The 7,062-nt window shown below is 41.5% G+C and overlaps 1 pseudogene; it reads left to right on the top strand.

Moving 5' to 3' along the window:
- Positions 1–1,310: 1,310 nt before the first annotated feature.
- On the top strand, positions 1,311–2,281 carry LOC101641025 (annotated as a pseudogene).
- The last annotated feature ends 4,781 nt before the right edge of the window (positions 2,282–7,062 follow it).

The following is a 7,062-nucleotide window of genomic DNA, read 5'->3' as shown; positions in this document are numbered from 1 at the left end:
TCTTGGCTGCTCTGAGCGGGAATATCGTCGTCAAGGCTTGGTGGCCCAGCATGTAACTCTTTACGTGAGCAGAAAACCCTGTCTTTCTCCTGAGGAGCACCTGGTGGTTTTGAACTGTGGACCTTTTAGATCACAACCTTATGGGTAACCACCACACCATCAGGGCTCCTTTTCTCCCGATACTACTGAATAGATTTTTGCCTAGTCCACCCTTTATTGAAGGTGTAACCCCTTGAAAGTCAACTTTGTACAGGTGTCTCAGTTCCAACTCCCTGCTTTCCTTAGGCCCAAGGCCCTGTCTCCAGTCTCTACACACTATCAAAACCACAGCTTCTTTACTTAGTTAACCAAGCAGCCCACACTCCACCCACCTACAGAGTGACTAAAACTTCAAATCCCAATAACTGCTCTGATTTTTTGGTGTTCTGTTTTGTGTTTTGACCCCTAGTGTTTCCTTTCACTTAATTGCTAGCTGGATCGCACATTTGCAAAGGATGATATATTCTGTATTTCACAGTATTTTTCAATACGGGAGGGCTCTTAGGTTATACTGCAAATAGATCACAAAGATTGTTTTATAAGAAAAATAATCTTAGGAGTGAAGTCAGCCTTAGCTTAGATGTTAATTACTTAGAAGGCTATCCCTTTCCTTCATAGAAAATGTAAATGGATTTTTAATTCCTTATTTCATCATCTTGAAATAGTTTTGCTTGCTTAAAAAAACGTCATCAGTTTACCAGTTCTGTGACATTTGCTAACCATTGTCTTTTTTTACCCTCATCTTGGTCCTTTGGAGTCTGTGTGTAAAGGGTTAATATGCTCAGGCGCTAACTCAAAGGGTGATGGTTCCAACCTACGCAGAAGTACCTAGGAAGAAAGGCCTGGCAATCTGCGTCTGAAAACTTAGCCACTGAAACCCCCATGAAATACGGGTCTACTCTGACACACATGAGGTTGCCATGGGTCAGCACGAACTCAATGATAACTGCTTTCTGCTTTAGCAAAACCTGGTTTGCCAGTTTCCTGAAAAGGATTTAATGGTGACATGGAGGGAAAGGATGCTTCTCACATTCATCCTTATATAGTCTGGATGTGTCATTTTTAATATGAGAAAGCTTGTCAGATTTTTCTCATCTTTTGGGATAAGCTATGACACAAAAATAAAACGTGCTGTTTATATTTGTTCCTAAGGAAAGAGCAGTTTATGTCCTCTCACACATTTCAGGAATGAGCAGGTAATAGAATATGGATATACAGAGCAAACTGTAGACATTATTGCAGGAAAAGCTCCTCAAACCTGAGCAGTCAAGATGTGTGACTTTACCAAGGATCACAATGCAAAGTTTAAGGAGGCCTTCTAGTTGCTTGACTGAACAGGTGGTGGCAAGATCATGTACAAGCCAGTGTGGGGGCGTGACAAGGGCCCTAGACCAGAACTTCCCGATGTCAAGGTGCTCAAGGTCCTGGGGAACCCCAAGAATGATGAGTTTAATATGAAAGTACTGCATTTTGAACACACACACACACACCCCACCCATGCTGTAGAATGTAGAACAAGGACCAGAGCATCTATGCCGAAGGCCTTTGAGCATTTGACAAGTATGGGAATGGCACCACCGTGGGTGCTGAAATCCAACATGTCCTTGTTGTAAGGTAGTCGAGAGGCGCCAGAAACCAAATCAGTCCAATTAGAACAAACAGGTTTTATTAGGGAGAAAAAACCCAGCCTGGGCGAAGTCCCACAGTCCACAATGTCCGGGCTGTGGGAGTCGCATCGCAGGCTACAGGGCTGCTGCTTATATGGACAGGGATGTCCGCATTCCTGGAATGTAAGGTGTCTTCCTGGTTCCGGGTGTATTCGTGCCGGGTGCAGAGTGGTGGGCAAGAACAAAGCGGGCACTGAGCCAAACGGGCTGTGGTGGGTGCAGAGTGGAGGGGCGAGAGCAAAGTGGGCACTGAGCCAAACGGGCCATGCCGGGTGCAGAGCGGCAGGTCGAGAACAAAGTGGGCCATTAGCCAGTTCTGGTCAGCTCTGCAGGTGTGTGTGTGAGATTCAAGGCCACTTGCTGCTAGTTGTTTCAGCCAGCTCTGGTCAGCTCCGCACGGGTGGGGGAGACTCAAGGTCACTTGTTGCTAGAAGCCAGCCTGGTATTGATCCGGCCATACACTTGTCACACGGGATGAGAAGATAACAGACGTCCAGATGCTGGTGGCAGGACACGAGGACAGCAATGGTTGTAGCAGCTATGAAGAGCCCATTCATATGATGTTGAATGGCTGAGGGCAGCCCTTCACATGTACCCAGAGCCTTGTACTGTTTCCTGCGTGACTCTCTAGCCTTGAAGGCCTTCTTGCTGTCACAGCACTTTTCCCATCTTACCCTTTTTGGATGATGCTTGCCAGCAGAATTCACCCAATAAACTTGCTCTCTGTGCCCAGGGGGGTGGGGGTGGGTGGGAGAAGAAGTTGTAAATGGAAGTCTTGGATAGTTGACCGTCCTCATTTTGTCCCCCTCTTCTCACATTTAGCTACCAAAATCTGGTCTATCTAATCAGAATTACATTTCTGCCTGAAAAATCAACCAGGTGTCTACTGCAAATCTTGGCATTTTTTCAGTTCTCCACATTGATGTGATAATAATCTTCCTGAAACACATGTGCTTAAAATAGTTCAGAGGTTCCCCATCACCTTCAAAACAAATTCCAAATTCCTTAGCATGGTATAGCCATATAATTCGTGTCTCTTTTGTACTTCTTTTTTTTCAGCATGTCGTTGTCATCTTTACTTAGAGAGCTCATTTACTCATGACAATCTAATTCGTAAGTTCCCAAACTTATTTGGCCTACTGCCTCCTTTTCAGAAAAAAAATTCAGCGCCCCCCCCCCTCCAGCAATGAAAAACTTTTGTTCTATAGCCTATAACCCAGGATAAAGTGTAGATATCTGCTTTTCTGGGTTGTTCCAGCACCACTCAGTGGGGAGGTATTGTTCACTTTGGGAAACACGTACCTAATTTTACAACATTTTTATTATTCTAGAAGAAACTCCATGGCCATTTCTTGTCCTTTCTCTTGTTTCAATTCTGTAGGTTTTGCTCTTATATTTGAGTTAATTTGGGGGTATGGTGTGAGGTAGGGGTCTTACTTCATCCTTTTGTGTGGGGCATCCATTTGTTCTGGCACAATTTGCTGAAAAGAATATTCTTTCCCATTGAATTATATAGGCAGCAGAACAGAAAAGTGGGTGAAGGGAGACGTCAGACAGTGTAAGACATGACAAAATAATAATTTATAAATTATCAAGGGTTCATGAGGGAGGGGGAGTGGGGAGGGAGGGAAAAATAAGGGGCTGATAACAAGGGCTCAAGTAAAAAGCAAATGTTTTGAGAATGATGATGGTAACAAATGTACAAATGTGCTTGGCACAATAGATGTATGTATGGATTATGATAAGAGTTGTATGAGCCCCCAATAAAATGATTTTTTTTTTAAATCAATGGGCTAGAATTGGGACCAAGAAATAAACATGCTTATAGTCAATTTATTTTCAACAAGGGTACCCATATAACTCTTTTGTAATTCTTATCAGATTCTCAAGTATCTACACTACACTTAAGATGGACCAACTTACTGTAACTTCTCTAAATTCTCCGTAATAGGCCTACCTTTATGGTTTTAATGAAAATAGTGTTCATGTAATTGCTTCCATTAAAGCGAGGAATGTAAAATTAATAAATTCTTTTGGGGTGTAAACAAAATAGTAAAATATTTATTGGGCTATAAGATACTTAGAATAATGCTGTGAATTTTAATAATTGACTTTACAGCTTTTCAATATTATTTCAACTGCTTTACTGTTCTGGGAAAAACTAACCATCAAAAGTACAAAAAAAAAGTATGTGACCTAGATTAAATGGACAAATTCCTATACATACACAAAAATGTACTACATTGACTCCAGAAGAAAAGCAAAATCTTAACAAACCCAAGTAAAGAGATTTCATCAGTAATAAAAACTGTCAACAAAGGAAAGTCCTGGACCAGATGAATTCACTGAGGAATTCTACCAAACATTAATAGAAGCAATCCTAATCTTTAAAGTTTCCCAGAAAATAGACAGTTTTAAATAATCTATTCTTAGATATGACACCAAAAAACATGAGCAGCAAAAGACAAAACAGATCAAAAGGATTTATTTCAAATTAAAAACATTTATTCATCAAAGAACGTTATTGGAGAAAATGAAGAAACAATCTACACCTTTGGAGAAAAATTGGGGGAAACACGTGTCTGAGAAGAGTTAAATATACAAAATATGTAAATAATCCCTACAACTTAATAGCAAAAACACAAACAACCTAATCAAAAAATGGCAAAGGACTGGAAGAGTCATTTTACTAAAGAAGATATACAAATAGCTAATAAGCACATGAAAATATGCTTTGTGTCATTATTCAATGTTGGTGTGTTAAGTCGAATCCAACTCATGGTGGCCCTATATGACAATGTAAAGCTGCTCCATAGGGCTTTCTAGCTTGTATTTAGGGAGATATGAATGAAAACCTCAATGAGGTCTCATTCCTCACCATTAGGATGACTATGATTGAAAATGTGGAAAACTATACATAGAGATTGGTGAAGGTTTGGAGAAATGAAGGTCGTCATCCATCACTGGTGGGATTACAACAAAATGGTATGGCCACTGTGGAAAACAGTTTGGTGGTTCCTAAAAAAGCTATACATAGAATTAGCATTGTTGTCAGGTTCCATCAAGTCTGAACCATAGCAGCCATATGTACAACAGAACAAAACTCTGCCTGGTCCTGCACCGTCCTCACAATTGTTTTGATGGACCCCATTATTGCAGCCACTGTGTCAATCCACCATGTCGAAGCTCTTCCTCCTTTTCACTGCTCATTCACTTTACCAAGCATGATGTTCTTTTCCAGGGACTGGTCTCTTCTGATAAGGAGCTCTGGTGGCATAATGGTTACAAGTTGAGCTGCTAACTGCAAGGTCAGCAGTCCGAAGCCACCAGGGGCTCCGAAGGAGAAAGATGGGGTTTTTTACTCCTATAAAAGCTTGCAGTCTTGGGAACTTAGAGGGGCAGCTCTCTCCTATCCTTTAGGGTCACTATGAGTAGAGTCAACTTGATAGCAGTGAGTTTTGTTTGTGTTTTTGGTTTGTTAAATTTTGTCTATTGTGACAACATATCCAAAGTAAGTGAGGTAAAGTTTTACCATCTGAGCTTCTAAATAATTACCTTATGATCCAGCAGTTCTAGGCCAAGCATGTACCCAAAAGAATGGAAAGCAGAAATGCAAACAGATACTTGTAAGCCATTGTACATTGTATTCACAATAACTGAAAAGTGAAAGGAAGCTACATGTCCATAACATATGAATGAATGAGCAAAATGTGGACTACTACGCAAACAGAGAAATCAAGTCCTCGATGGATCTTGACAAGAGTGTGCTGAGAGACATGTCAGTCGCAAAAGGACAAATATAAGTGGAGTCATAAAATATCTTCTTGTTGTTGGTTGCCATTGCGTTGGCTCCACTCATAGCAACCTGATGTGCACAAGGGTAAGTAAAAAAGCATTTTGCTACAAAATCATAAAAACCCTTTTGAAAGAAAAACATCCAGATATGAAGCTAATGGTTTTTGATATATTTTCCATCTAGATCTGTACATTTCTAAAATCCATGGGCCCATCTTTCTAACTCTTCCCAAAAGAATTATACGCTGGTCATCGATGTACACATCCCACCAGTAGTTTGGGCACACTCAAGGGACTGTTTAATGTTCTGTGAGTCTGAGAAAGAAAGAAAAGTCTGAATGGACAAGAGCAGGGCAGTAGATTGGATGGAATACGATTTTCTAATGAGGTTTTCTCTTAGGACAGCCCTGGAAACCCTCGAGGAATCAGCAGGGGCATTATCATGAGGGAGCAAAATTCCTCGGGCTCAACTTTCCTGGTCTTTTTCTCATCAGGGCAGTCTTATGTTTTCTTAAAACCTCCCCCTAAAAAGCCCCCATGTCTGAATTCTGCCCGATCTGATCCCACCACACCAAGGCAAAACACTAAGAGTGTGCAACAGAACAGCAAGGGAACAGAGCAACGAAGTCCCCAGGGAATACCAAAAATAGATGTTGGGGCCAGGGCTTGGTACCCCATCAGACTCAACTGGAAAACACTCCTAACGGCCAACAAACAATCCTTGAACTAACTACAAGCTTTTCTTTTTGTTGTTGTTGTATTATGTTTTGTCATTGGCTTTTTGTTGTTGCTGTTGTTATTTTGTTTGCTTGGTTTTGCTCTGTTTTGTTTTTGTGCATGTTATTATTTCCGCAGGTCTGTTTAAATAAGACAGGCTGGATGAACAATCTAGAGGAGAAAACAATGAGACCGACAGTTCCGCGGGGACATGGGAGAGGGGGAGGTGGGGGGAAAGGAAGTGGTGTAAACAAAGCCAGGGACAAGGTAACAAGTGATCCAAATCTGTGGTGAGGAGGGTGTAGGAGGCCTGGTAGGGCGTGATCAAGGGTAATGTAACCGAGAGGAATTACTAAAACCTAAAGGAAGGCTGAGCATGATGGTGGGACAAGAGGAAAGTAAAAGGAAATAGGGAAAAGAGATAGGAGGCAAAGGGCGTTTATAGAGGTCTAAATAAAGGCATGTACATATGTAAATGTATTTATGTATGAGGATGGGGACGTGGATCTATGTGCATGTATTTATGGGTTTAGTGTTAGGGTAGCAGATGGATACTGGGCCTCCACTCAAGTACTCCCTCAATGCAAGAATACTTTGTTCTATTAAACTGGCATTCCATGATGCTTACCTTCCCGACACAATCGCTGAAGACAAAGCAGGTGCATAAGAAAATGTGAAGAAACCTGATGGTGTCCGGCTATCAAAAGGTATAGTGTCTGGGGTCTTAAAGGCTTGAAGGTAAACAAGCGGCCAACTAGCTCAGAAGCAACAAAGCCCACATGGAAGAAGCACACCAGCCTGTGCGATCACAAGGTGTCGAAGGGATCAGGTATAAGGCATCATC

This window comes from Echinops telfairi, unplaced genomic scaffold (genome assembly GCF_000313985.2).
Source record: "Echinops telfairi isolate 266 unplaced genomic scaffold, ASM31398v2 ScPeMD7_44;HRSCAF=162, whole genome shotgun sequence".
In the NCBI taxonomy this organism is placed as follows: Eukaryota; Metazoa; Chordata; class Mammalia; order Afrosoricida; family Tenrecidae; genus Echinops; species Echinops telfairi.
The sequence above is the reverse complement of the archived record's forward strand: the minus strand, read 5'-3'. Positions and strand labels throughout refer to the sequence as shown.